Source organism: Paramormyrops kingsleyae, chromosome 14 (genome assembly GCF_048594095.1).
Source record: "Paramormyrops kingsleyae isolate MSU_618 chromosome 14, PKINGS_0.4, whole genome shotgun sequence".
Lineage (NCBI taxonomy): Eukaryota > Metazoa > Chordata > Actinopteri > Osteoglossiformes > Mormyridae > Paramormyrops > Paramormyrops kingsleyae.
The window spans coordinates 24,391,105-24,406,138 of record NC_132810.1 but is presented as its reverse complement, the minus strand read 5'-3'; positions in this window follow the sequence as shown (position 1 = coordinate 24,406,138).

Below are 15,034 nucleotides of genomic sequence, written 5' to 3'. Positions count from 1 at the left end.
ATTTCTTCACGAAAACACGTTTTCCTATAATGGTAGGTTGAACACTCATAGGGGAAGTGCAGGTTTCATGAAATGAACTCAGAATGTCAAGTAATAATGAAATCTTCATTTTGTGTTAGTTTGTCATGATTTCTTCACGAAAACACGTTTTCCTATAATGGTAGGTTGAACTCTCATAGGGGAAGCGCAGGTTTCATGAAATGAACTCAGAATGTCAAGTTATAATGCAATCTTCATTTTGTGTTAGTTTGTCATGATTTCTTCACGAAAACACGTTTTCCTATAATGGTAGGTCGAACTCTTATAGGGGAAGCGCAGGTTTCATGTAATGAAATCAGAATGTCAAGTTATAATGAAATCTTCATTTTGTGTTAGTTTGTCATGATTTCTTCACGAAAACACGTTTTCCTATAATGTTACGTCGAACTCTTATAGGGGAAGCGCAGGTTTCATGAAATGAACTCAGAATGTCAAGTCACAATGAAATCTTCATTTTGTGTTAGTTTGTCATGATTTCTTCACGAAAACACGTTTTCCTATAATGGTACGTCGAACTCTTATAGGGGAAGCGCAGGTTTCATGAAATGAACTCAGAATGTCAAGTTATAATGCAATCTTCATTTTGTGTTAGTTTGTCATGATTTCTTCACGAAAACACGTTTTCCTATAATGGTAGGTCGAACTCTTATAGTGGAAGCGCAGGTTTCATGAAATGAACTCAGAATGTCAAGTTATAATGAAATCTTCATTTTGTGTTAGTTTGTCATGATTTCTTCACGAAAACACGTTTTCCTATAATGTTACGTCGAACTCTTATAGGGGAAGCGCAGGTTTCATGAAATGAACTCAGAATGTCAAGTTATAATGAAATCTTCATTTTGTGTTAGTTTGTCATGATTTCTTCACGAAAACACGTTTTCCTATAATGGTAGGTTGAACACTCATAGGGGAAGTGCAGGTTTCATGAAATGAACTCAGAATGTCAAGTAATAATGAAATCTTCATTTTGTGTTAGTTTGTCATGATTTCTTCACGAAAACACGTTTTCCTATAATGGTAGGTTGAACTCTCATAGGGGAAGCGCAGGTTTCATGAAATGAACTCAGAATGTCAAGTTATAATGCAATCTTCATTTTGTGTTAGTTTGTCATGATTTCTTCACGAAAACACGTTTTCCTATAATGGTAGGTCGAACTCTTATAGGGGAAGCGCAGGTTTCATGAAATGAACTCAGAATGTCAAGTTATAATGAAATCTTCATTTTGTGTTAGTTTGTCATGATTTCTTCACGAAAACACGTTTTCCTATAATGTTACGTCGAACTCTTATAGGGGAAGCGCAGGTTTCATGAAATGAACTCAGAATGTCAAGTTATAATGAAATCTTCATTTTGTGTTAGTTTGTCATGATTTCTTCACGAAAACACGTTTTCCTATAATGTTACGTCGAACTCTTATAGGGGAAGCGCAGGTTTCATGAAATGAACTCAGAATGTCAAGTCACAATGAAATCTTCATTTTGTGTTAGTTTGTCATGATTTCTTCACGAAAACACGTTTTCCTATAATGGTAGGTTGAACTCTCATAGGGGAAGCGCAGGTTTCATGAAATGAACTCAGAATGTGAAGTTATAATGAAATCTTCATTTTGTGTTAGTTTGTCATGATTTCTTCACGAAAACACGTTTTCCTATAATGGTACGTCGAACTCTTATAGGGGAAGCGCAGGTTTCATGAAATGAACTCAGAATGTCAAGTTATAATGCAATCTTCATTTTGTGTTAGTTTGTCATGATTTCTTCACGAAAACACGTTTTCCTATAATGGTAGGTCGAACTCTTATAGGGGAAGCGCAGGTTTCATGAAATGAACTCAGAATGTGAAGTTATAATGAAATCTTCATTTTGTGTTAGTTTGTCATGATTTCTTCACGAAAACACGTTTTCCTATAATGTTACGTCGAACTCTCATAGGGGAAGCGCAGGTTTCATGAAATGAACTCAGAATGTCAAGTTATAATGAAATCTTCATTTTGTGTTAGTTTGTCATGATTTCTTCACGAAAACACGTTTTCCTATAATGTTAGGTTGAACTCTCATAGGGGAAGTGCAGGTTTCATGAAATGAACTCAGAATGTCAAGTTATAATGCAATCTTCATTTTGTGTTAGTTTGTCATGATTTCTTCACGAAAACACGTTTTCCTATAATGGTAGGTTGAACTCTCATAGGGGAAGTGCAGGTTTCATGAAATGAACTCAGAATGTCAAGTTATAATGCAATCTTCATTTTGTGTTAGTTTGTCATGATTTCTTCACGAAAACACGTTTTCCTATAATGGTAGGTTGAACTCTCATAGGGGAAGCGCAGGTTTCATGAAATGAACTCAGAATGTCAAGTCACAATGAAATCTTCATTTTGTGTTAGTTTGTCATGATTTCTTCACGAAAACACGTTTTCCTATAATGTTACGTCGAACTCTTATAGGGGAAGCGCAGGTTTCATGAAATAAACTCAGAATGTCAAGTTATAATGCAATCTTCATTTTGTGTTAGTTTGTCATGATTTCTTCACGAAAACACGTTTTCCTATAATGGTAGGTCGAACTCTTATAGGGGAAGCGCAGGTTTCATGTAATGAAATCAGAATGTCAAGTTATAATGAAATCTTCATTTTGTGTTAGTTTGTCATGATTTCTTCACGAAAACACGTTTTCCTATAATGTTACGTCGAACTCTTATAGGGGAAGCGCAGGTTTCATGAAATGAACTCAGAATGTCAAGTCACAATGAAATCTTCATTTTGTGTTAGTTTGTCATGATTTCTTCACGAAAACACGTTTTCCTATAATGGTACGTCGAACTCTTATAGGGGAAGCGCAGGTTTCATGAAATGAACTCAGAATGTCAAGTTATAATGCAATCTTCATTTTGTGTTAGTTTGTCATGATTTCTTCACGAAAACACGTTTTCCTATAATGGTAGGTCGAACTCTTATAGTGGAAGCGCAGGTTTCATGAAATGAACTCAGAATGTCAAGTTATAATGAAATCTTCATTTTGTGTTAGTTTGTCATGATTTCTTCACGAAAACACGTTTTCCTATAATGTTACGTCGAACTCTTATAGGGGAAGCGCAGGTTTCATGAAATGAACTCAGAATGTCAAGTTATAATGAAATCTTCATTTTGTGTTAGTTTGTCATGATTTCTTCACGAAAACACGTTTTCCTATAATGGTAGGTTGAACACTCATAGGGGAAGTGCAGGTTTCATGAAATGAACTCAGAATGTCAAGTAATAATGAAATCTTCATTTTGTGTTAGTTTGTCATGATTTCTTCACGAAAACACGTTTTCCTATAATGGTAGGTTGAACTCTCATAGGGGAAGCGCAGGTTTCATGAAATGAACTCAGAATGTCAAGTTATAATGCAATCTTCATTTTGTGTTAGTTTGTCATGATTTCTTCACGAAAACACGTTTTCCTATAATGGTAGGTCGAACTCTTATAGGGGAAGCGCAGGTTTCATGAAATGAACTCAGAATGTCAAGTTATAATGAAATCTTCATTTTGTGTTAGTTTGTCATGATTTCTTCACGAAAACACGTTTTCCTATAATGTTACGTCGAACTCTTATAGGGGAAGCGCAGGTTTCATGAAATGAACTCAGAATGTCAAGTTATAATGCAATCTTCATTTTGTGTTAGTTTGTCATGATTTCTTCACGAAAACACGTTTTCCTATAATGTTAGGTTGAACACTCATAGGGGAAGTGCAGGTTTCATGAAATGAACTCAGAATGTCAAGTCACAATGAAATCTTCATTTTGTGTTAGTTTGTCATGATTTCTTCACGAAAACACGTTTTCCTATAATGTTAGGTTGAACTCTCATAGGGGAAGTGCAGGTTTCATGAAATGAACTCAGAATGTCAAGTTATAATGAAATCTTCATTTTGTGTTAGTTTGTCATGATTTCTTCACGAAAACACGTTTTCCTATAATGTTACGTCGAACTCTTATAGGGGAAGCGCAGGTTTCATGAAATGAACTCAGAATGTCAAGTCACAATGAAATCTTCATTTTGTGTTAGTTTGTCATGATTTCTTCACGAAAACACGTTTTCCTATAATGTTACGTCGAACTCTTATAGGGGAAGCGCAGGTTTCATGAAATGAACTCAGAATGTCAAGTCACAATGAAATCTTCATTTTGTGTTAGTTTGTCATGATTTCTTCACGAAAACACGTTTTCCTATAATGTTAGGTTGAACTCTCATAGGGGAAGTGCAGGTTTCATGAAATGAACTCAGAATGTCAAGTTATAATGAAATCTTCATTTTGTGTTAGTTTGTCATGATTTCTTCACGAAAACACGTTTTCCTATAATGTTACGTCGAACTCTTATAGGGGAAGCGCAGGTTTCATGAAATGAACTCAGAATGTCAAGTTATAATGAAATCTTCATTTTGTGTTAGTTTGTCATGATTTCTTCACGAAAACACGTTTTCCTATAATGGTAGGTTGAACACTCATAGGGGAAGTGCAGGTTTCATGAAATGAACTCAGAATGTCAAGTAATAATGAAATCTTCATTTTGTGTTAGTTTGTCATGATTTCTTCACGAAAACACGTTTTCCTATAATGGTAGGTTGAACTCTCATAGGGGAAGCGCAGGTTTCATGAAATGAACTCAGAATGTCAAGTTATAATGCAATCTTCATTTTGTGTTAGTTTGTCATGATTTCTTCACGAAAACACGTTTTCCTATAATGGTAGGTCGAACTCTTATAGGGGAAGCGCAGGTTTCATGAAATGAACTCAGAATGTCAAGTTATAATGAAATCTTCATTTTGTGTTAGTTTGTCATGATTTCTTCACGAAAACACGTTTTCCTATAATGTTACGTCGAACTCTTATAGGGGAAGCGCAGGTTTCATGAAATGAACTCAGAATGTCAAGTTATAATGCAATCTTCATTTTGTGTTAGTTTGTCATGATTTCTTCACGAAAACACGTTTTCCTATAATGTTAGGTTGAACACTCATAGGGGAAGTGCAGGTTTCATGAAATGAACTCAGAATGTCAAGTCACAATGAAATCTTCATTTTGTGTTAGTTTGTCATGATTTCTTCACGAAAACACGTTTTCCTATAATGTTAGGTTGAACTCTCATAGGGGAAGTGCAGGTTTCATGAAATGAACTCAGAATGTCAAGTTATAATGAAATCTTCATTTTGTGTTAGTTTGTCATGATTTCTTCACGAAAACACGTTTTCCTATAATGTTACGTCGAACTCTTATAGGGGAAGCGCAGGTTTCATGAAATGAACTCAGAATGTCAAGTCACAATGAAATCTTCATTTTGTGTTAGTTTGTCATGATTTCTTCACGAAAACACGTTTTCCTATAATGTTACGTCGAACTCTTATAGGGGAAGCGCAGGTTTCATGAAATGAACTCAGAATGTCAAGTCACAATGAAATCTTCATTTTGTGTTAGTTTGTCATGATTTCTTCACGAAAACACGTTTTCCTATAATGTTAGGTTGAACTCTCATAGGGGAAGTGCAGGTTTCATGAAATGAACTCAGAATGTCAAGTTATAATGAAATCTTCATTTTGTGTTAGTTTGTCATGATTTCTTCACGAAAACACGTTTTCCTATAATGTTAGGTTGAACTCTCATAGGGGAAGTGCAGGTTTCATGAAATGAACTCAGAATGTCAAGTTATAATGCAATCTTCATTTTGTGTTAGTTTGTCATGATTTCTTCACGAAAACACGTTTTCCTATAATGGTACGTCGAACTCTTATAGGGGAAGCGCAGGTTTCATGAAATGAACTCAGAATGTCAAGTCACAATGAAATCTTCATTTTGTGTTAGTTTGTCATGATTTCTTCACGAAAACACGTTTTCCTATAATGTTAGGTTGAACTCTCATAGGGGAAGTGCAGGTTTCATGAAATGAACTCAGAATGTCAAGTTATAATGAAATCTTCATTTTGTGTTAGTTTGTCATGATTTCTTCACGAAAACACGTTTTCCTATAATGGTAGGTTGAACTCTCATAGGGGAAGCGCAGGTTTCATGAAATGAACTCAGAATGTCAAGTTATAATGAAATCTTCATTTTGTGTTAGTTTGTCATGATTTCTTCACGAAAACACGTTTTCCTATAATGTTACGTCGAACTCTTATAGGGGAAGCGCAGGTTTCATGAAATGAACTCAGAATGTCAAGTCACAATGAAATCTTCATTTTGTGTTAGTTTGTCATGATTTCTTCACGAAAACACGTTTTCCTATAATGTTAGGTTGAACTCTCATAGGGGAAGTGCAGGTTTCATGAAATGAACTCAGAATGTCAAGTTATAATGAAATCTTCATTTTGTGTTAGTTTGTCATGATTTCTTCACGAAAACACGTTTTCCTATAATGTTACGTCGAACTCTTATAGGGGAAGCGCAGGTTTCATGAAATGAACTCAGAATGTCAAGTCACAATGAAATCTTCATTTTGTGTTAGTTTGTCATGATTTCTTCACGAAAACACGTTTTCCTATAATGTTACGTCGAACTCTTATAGGGGAAGCGCAGGTTTCATGAAATGAACTCAGAATGTCAAGTCACAATGAAATCTTCATTTTGTGTTAGTTTGTCATGATTTCTTCACGAAAACACGTTTTCCTATAATGTTAGGTTGAACTCTCATAGGGGAAGTGCAGGTTTCATGAAATGAACTCAGAATGTCAAGTTATAATGAAATCTTCATTTTGTGTTAGTTTGTCATGATTTCTTCACGAAAACACGTTTTCCTATAATGTTAGGTTGAACTCTCATAGGGGAAGTGCAGGTTTCATGAAATGAACTCAGAATGTCAAGTCACAATGAAATCTTCATTTTGTGTTAGTTTGTCATGATTTCTTCACGAAAACACGTTTTCCTATAATGTTAGGTCGAACTCTTATAGGGGAAGCGCAGGTTTCATGAAATGAACTCAGAATGTCAAGTTATAATGCAATCTTCATTTTGTGTTAGTTTGTCATGATTTCTTCACGAAAACACGTTTTCCTATAATGGTACGTCGAACTCTTATAGGGGAAGCGCAGGTTTCATGAAATGAACTCAGAATGTCAAGTTATAATGCAATCTTCATTTTGTGTTAGTTTGTCATGATTTCTTCACGAAAACACGTTTTCCTATAATGGTAGGTCGAACACTTATAGGGGAAGCGCAGGTTTCATGAAATGAACTCAGAATGTCAAGTTATAATGAAATCTTCATTTTGTGTTAGTTTGTCATGATTTCTTCACGAAAACACGTTTTCCTATAATGTTACGTCGAACTCTTATAGGGGAAGCGCAGGTTTCATGAAATGAACTCAGAATGTCAAGTTATAATGAAATCTTCATTTTGTGTTAGTTTGTCATGATTTCTTCACGAAAACACGTTTTCCTATAATGGTAGGTTGAACACTCATAGGGGAAGTGCAGGTTTCATGAAATGAACTCAGAATGTCAAGTAATAATGAAATCTTCATTTTGTGTTAGTTTGTCATGATTTCTTCACGAAAACACGTTTTCCTATAATGGTAGGTTGAACTCTCATAGGGGAAGCGCAGGTTTCATGAAATGAACTCAGAATGTCAAGTTATAATGCAATCTTCATTTTGTGTTAGTTTGTCATGATTTCTTCACGAAAACACGTTTTCCTATAATGGTAGGTCGAACTCTTATAGGGGAAGCGCAGGTTTCATGAAATGAACTCAGAATGTCAAGTTATAATGAAATCTTCATTTTGTGTTAGTTTGTCATGATTTCTTCACGAAAACACGTTTTCCTATAATGTTACGTCGAACTCTTATAGGGGAAGCGCAGGTTTCATGAAATGAACTCAGAATGTCAAGTTATAATGCAATCTTCATTTTGTGTTAGTTTGTCATGATTTCTTCACGAAAACACGTTTTCCTATAATGTTAGGTCGAACTCTTATAGGGGAAGCGCAGGTTTCATGAAATGAACTCAGAATGTCAAGTTATAATGCAATCTTCATTTTGTGTTAGTTTGTCATGATTTCTTCACGAAAACACGTTTTCCTATAATGGTACGTCGAACTCTTATAGGGGAAGCGCAGGTTTCATGAAATGAACTCAGAATGTCAAGTTATAATGCAATCTTCATTTTGTGTTAGTTTGTCATGATTTCTTCACGAAAACACGTTTTCCTATAATGGTAGGTCGAACACTTATAGGGGAAGCGCAGGTTTCATGAAATGAACTCAGAATGTCAAGTTATAATGAAATCTTCATTTTGTGTTAGTTTGTCATGATTTCTTCACGAAAACACGTTTTCCTATAATGTTACGTCGAACTCTTATAGGGGAAGCGCAGGTTTCATGAAATGAACTCAGAATGTCAAGTTATAATGAAATCTTCATTTTGTGTTAGTTTGTCATGATTTCTTCACGAAAACACGTTTTCCTATAATGGTAGGTTGAACACTCATAGGGGAAGTGCAGGTTTCATGAAATGAACTCAGAATGTCAAGTAATAATGAAATCTTCATTTTGTGTTAGTTTGTCATGATTTCTTCACGAAAACACGTTTTCCTATAATGGTAGGTTGAACTCTCATAGGGGAAGCGCAGGTTTCATGAAATGAACTCAGAATGTCAAGTTATAATGCAATCTTCATTTTGTGTTAGTTTGTCATGATTTCTTCACGAAAACACGTTTTCCTATAATGGTAGGTCGAACTCTTATAGGGGAAGCGCAGGTTTCATGAAATGAACTCAGAATGTCAAGTTATAATGAAATCTTCATTTTGTGTTAGTTTGTCATGATTTCTTCACGAAAACACGTTTTCCTATAATGTTACGTCGAACTCTTATAGGGGAAGCGCAGGTTTCATGAAATGAACTCAGAATGTCAAGTTATAATGCAATCTTCATTTTGTGTTAGTTTGTCATGATTTCTTCACGAAAACACGTTTTCCTATAATGTTAGGTTGAACACTCATAGGGGAAGTGCAGGTTTCATGAAATGAACTCAGAATGTCAAGTCACAATGAAATCTTCATTTTGTGTTAGTTTGTCATGATTTCTTCACGAAAACACGTTTTCCTATAATGTTAGGTTGAACTCTCATAGGGGAAGTGCAGGTTTCATGAAATGAACTCAGAATGTCAAGTTATAATGAAATCTTCATTTTGTGTTAGTTTGTCATGATTTCTTCACGAAAACACGTTTTCCTATAATGTTACGTCGAACTCTTATAGGGGAAGCGCAGGTTTCATGAAATGAACTCAGAATGTCAAGTCACAATGAAATCTTCATTTTGTGTTAGTTTGTCATGATTTCTTCACGAAAACACGTTTTCCTATAATGTTACGTCGAACTCTTATAGGGGAAGCGCAGGTTTCATGAAATGAACTCAGAATGTCAAGTCACAATGAAATCTTCATTTTGTGTTAGTTTGTCATGATTTCTTCACGAAAACACGTTTTCCTATAATGTTAGGTTGAACTCTCATAGGGGAAGTGCAGGTTTCATGAAATGAACTCAGAATGTCAAGTTATAATGCAATCTTCATTTTGTGTTAGTTTGTCATGATTTCTTCACGAAAACACGTTTTCCTATAATGTTAGGTTGAACTCTCATAGGGGAAGTGCAGGTTTCATGAAATGAACTCAGAATGTCAAGTTATAATGCAATCTTCATTTTGTGTTAGTTTGTCATGATTTCTTCACGAAAACACGTTTTCCTATAATGGTACGTCGAACTCTTATAGGGGAAGCGCAGGTTTCATGAAATGAACTCAGAATGTCAAGTTATAATGCAATCTTCATTTTGTGTTAGTTTGTCATGATTTCTTCACGAAAACACGTTTTCCTATAATGGTAGGTCGAACTCTTATAGGGGAAGCGCAGGTTTCATGAAATGAACTCAGAATGTCAAGTTATAATGAAATCTTCATTTTGTGTTAGTTTGTCATGATTTCTTCACGAAAACACGTTTTCCTATAATGTTACGTCGAACTCTTATAGGGGAAGCGCAGGTTTCATGAAATGAACTCAGAATGTCAAGTTATAATGAAATCTTCATTTTGTGTTAGTTTGTCATGATTTCTTCACGAAAACACGTTTTCCTATAATGGTAGGTTGAACACTCATAGGGGAAGTGCAGGTTTCATGAAATGAACTCAGAATGTCAAGTAATAATGAAATCTTCATTTTGTGTTAGTTTGTCATGATTTCTTCACGAAAACACGTTTTCCTATAATGGTAGGTTGAACTCTCATAGGGGAAGCGCAGGTTTCATGAAATGAACTCAGAATGTCAAGTTATAATGCAATCTTCATTTTGTGTTAGTTTGTCATGATTTCTTCACGAAAACACGTTTTCCTATAATGGTAGGTCGAACTCTTATAGGGGAAGCGCAGGTTTCATGAAATGAACTCAGAATGTCAAGTTATAATGAAATCTTCATTTTGTGTTAGTTTGTCATGATTTCTTCACGAAAACACGTTTTCCTATAATGTTACGTCGAACTCTTATAGGGGAAGCGCAGGTTTCATGAAATGAACTCAGAATGTCAAGTTATAATGCAATCTTCATTTTGTGTTAGTTTGTCATGATTTCTTCACGAAAACACGTTTTCCTATAATGTTAGGTTGAACACTCATAGGGGAAGTGCAGGTTTCATGAAATGAACTCAGAATGTCAAGTCACAATGAAATCTTCATTTTGTGTTAGTTTGTCATGATTTCTTCACGAAAACACGTTTTCCTATAATGTTAGGTTGAACTCTCATAGGGGAAGTGCAGGTTTCATGAAATGAACTCAGAATGTCAAGTTATAATGAAATCTTCATTTTGTGTTAGTTTGTCATGATTTCTTCACGAAAACACGTTTTCCTATAATGTTAGGTTGAACTCTCATAGGGGAAGTGCAGGTTTCATGAAATGAACTCAGAATGTCAAGTTATAATGCAATCTTCATTTTGTGTTAGTTTGTCATGATTTCTTCACGAAAACACGTTTTCCTATAATGTTACGTCGAACTCTTATAGGGGAAGCGCAGGTTTCATGAAATGAACTCAGAATGTCAAGTCACAATGAAATCTTCATTTTGTGTTAGTTTGTCATGATTTCTTCACGAAAACACGTTTTCCTATAATGTTACGTCGAACTCTTATAGGGGAAGCGCAGGTTTCATGAAATGAACTCAGAATGTCAAGTCACAATGAAATCTTCATTTTGTGTTAGTTTGTCATGATTTCTTCACGAAAACACGTTTTCCTATAATGTTAGGTTGAACTCTCATAGGGGAAGTGCAGGTTTCATGAAATGAACTCAGAATGTCAAGTTATAATGCAATCTTCATTTTGTGTTAGTTTGTCATGATTTCTTCACGAAAACACGTTTTCCTATAATGGTACGTCGAACTCTTATAGGGGAAGCGCAGGTTTCATGAAATGAACTCAGAATGTCAAGTTATAATGCAATCTTCATTTTGTGTTAGTTTGTCATGATTTCTTCACGAAAACACGTTTTCCTATAATGGTAGGTCGAACTCTTATAGGGGAAGCGCAGGTTTCATGAAATGAACTCAGAATGTCAAGTTATAATGAAATCTTCATTTTGTGTTAGTTTGTCATGATTTCTTCACGAAAACACGTTTTCCTATAATGTTAGGTTGAACTCTCATAGGGGAAGTGCAGGTTTCATGAAATGAACTCAGAATGTCAAGTTATAATGAAATCTTCATTTTGTGTTAGTTTGTCATGATTTCTTCACGAAAACACGTTTTCCTATAATGGTAGGTTGAACTCTCATAGGGGAAGCGCAGGTTTCATGAAATGAACTCAGAATGTCAAGTTATAATGAAATCTTCATTTTGTGTTAGTTTGTCATGATTTCTTCACGAAAACACGTTTTCCTATAATGTTACGTCGAACTCTTATAGGGGAAGCGCAGGTTTCATGAAATGAACTCAGAATGTCAAGTCACAATGAAATCTTCATTTTGTGTTAGTTTGTCATGATTTCTTCACGAAAACACGTTTTCCTATAATGTTAGGTTGAACTCTCATAGGGGAAGTGCAGGTTTCATGAAATGAACTCAGAATGTCAAGTTATAATGAAATCTTCATTTTGTGTTAGTTTGTCATGATTTCTTCACGAAAACACGTTTTCCTATAATGTTACGTCGAACTCTTATAGGGGAAGCGCAGGTTTCATGAAATGAACTCAGAATGTCAAGTCACAATGAAATCTTCATTTTGTGTTAGTTTGTCATGATTTCTTCACGAAAACACGTTTTCCTATAATGTTACGTCGAACTCTTATAGGGGAAGCGCAGGTTTCATGAAATGAACTCAGAATGTCGTCACAATGAAATCTTCATTTTGTGTTAGTTTGTCATGATTTCTTCACGAAAACACGTTTTCCTATAATGTTAGGTTGAACTCTCATAGGGGAAGTGCAGGTTTCATGAAATGAACTCAGAATGTCAAGTTATAATGAAATCTTCATTTTGTGTTAGTTTGTCATGATTTCTTCACGAAAACACGTTTTCCTATAATGGTAGGTTGAACTCTCATAGGGGAAGCGCAGGTTTCATGAAATGAACTCAGAATGTCAAGTCACAATGAAATCTTCATTTTGTGTTAGTTTGTCATGATTTCTTCACGAAAACACGTTTTCCTATAATGGTAGGTTGAACTCTCATAGGGGAAGCGCAGGTTTCATGAAATGAACTCAGAATGTCAAGTTATAATGAAATCTTCATTTTGTGTTAGTTTGTCATGATTTCTTCACGAAAACACGTTTTCCTATAATGTTACGTCGAACTCTTATACGGGAAGCGCAGGTTTCATGAAATGAACTCAGAATGTCAAGTCACAATGAAATCTTCATTTTGTGTTAGTTTGTCATGATTTCTTCACGAAAACACGTTTTCCTATAATGGTAGGTTGAACTCTCATAGGGGAAGCGCAGGTTTCATGAAATGAACTCAGAATGTCAAGTTATAATGCAATCTTCATTTTGTGTTAGTTTGTCATGATTTCTTCACGAAAACACGTTTTCCTATAATGGTACGTCGAACTCTTATAGGGGAAGCGCAGGTTTCATGAAATGAACTCAGAATGTCAAGTTATAATGCAATCTTCATTTTGTGTTAGTTTGTCATGATTTCTTCACGAAAACACGTTTTCCTATAATGGTAGGTCGAACTCTTATAGGGGAAGCGCAGGTTTCATGAAATGAACTCAGAATGTGAAGTTATAATGAAATCTTCATTTTGTGTTAGTTTGTCATGATTTCTTCACGAAAACACGTTTTCCTATAATGTTAGGTTGAACTCTCATAGGGGAAGTGCAGGTTTCATGAAATGAACTCAGAATGTCAAGTTATAATGAAATCTTCATTTTGTGTTAGTTTGTCATGATTTCTTCACGAAAACATGTTTTCCTATAATGGTAGGTTGAACTCTCATAGGGGAAGCGCAGGTTTCATGAAATGAACTCAGAATGTCAAGTTATAATGAAATCTTCATTTTGTGTTAGTTTGTCATGATTTCTTCACGAAAACACGTTTTCCTGTAATGTTACGTCGAACTCTTATAGGGGAAGCGCAGGTTTCATGAAATGAACTCAGAATGTCAAGTCACAATGAAATCTTCATTTTGTGTTAGTTTGTCATGATTTCTTCACGAAAACACGTTTTCCTATAATGTTAGGTTGAACTCTCATAGGGGAAGTGCAGGTTTCATGAAATGAACTCAGAATGTCAAGTTATAATGAAATCTTCATTTTGTGTTAGTTTGTCATGATTTCTTCACGAAAACACGTTTTCCTATAATGGTAGGTTGAACTCTCAAGGGGAAGCGCAGGTTTCATGAAATGAACTCAGAATGTCAAGTTATAATGAAATCTTCATTTTGTGTTAGTTTGTCATGATTTCTTCACGAAAACACGTTTTCCTATAATGTTACGTCGAACTCTTATAGGGGAAGCGCAGGTTTCATGAAATGAACTCAGAATGTCAAGTCACAATGAAATCTTCATTTTGTGTTAGTTTGTCATGATTTCTTCACGAAAACACGTTTTCCTATAATGTTACGTCGAACTCTTATAGGGGAAGCGCAGGTTTCATGAAATGAACTCAGAATGTCAAGTCACAATGAAATCTTCATTTTGTGTTAGTTTGTCATGATTTCTTCACGAAAACACGTTTTCCTATAATGTTAGGTTGAACTCTCATAGGGGAAGTGCAGGTTTCATGAAATGAACTCAGAATGTGAAGTTATAATGAAATCTTCATTTTGTGTTAGTTTGTCATGATTTCTTCACGAAAACACGTTTTCCTATAATGTTACGTCGAACTCTTATAGGGGAAGCGCAGGTTTCATGAAATGAACTCAGAATGTCAAGTCATAATGAAATCTTCATTTTGTGTTAGTTTGTCATGATTTCTTCACGAAAACACGTTTTCCTATAATGTTAGGTTGAACTCTCATAGGGGAAGTGCAGGTTTCATGAAATGAACTCAGAATGTCAAGTTATAATGCAATCTTCATTTTGTGTTAGTTTGTCATGATTTCTTCACGAAAACACGTTTTCCTATAATGGTAGGTTGAACTCTCATAGGGGAAGCGCAGGTTTCATGAAATGAACTCAGAATGTCAAGTCACAATGAAATCTTCATTTTGTGTTAGTTTGTCATGATTTCTTCACGAAAACACGTTTTCCTATAATGTTAGGTCGAACTCTTATAGGGGAAGCGCAGGTTTCATGAAATGAACTCAGAATGTCAAGTTATAATGCAATCTTCATTTTGTGTTAGTTTGTCATGATTTCTTCACGAAAACACGTTGTCCTATAATGTTACGTCGAACTCTTATACGGGAAGCGCAGGTTTCATGAAATGAACTCAGAATGTCAAGTCACAATGAAATCTTCATTTTGTGTTAGTTTGTCATGATTTCTTCACGAAAACACGTTTTCCTATAATGTTACGTCGAACTCTTATAGGGGAAGCGCA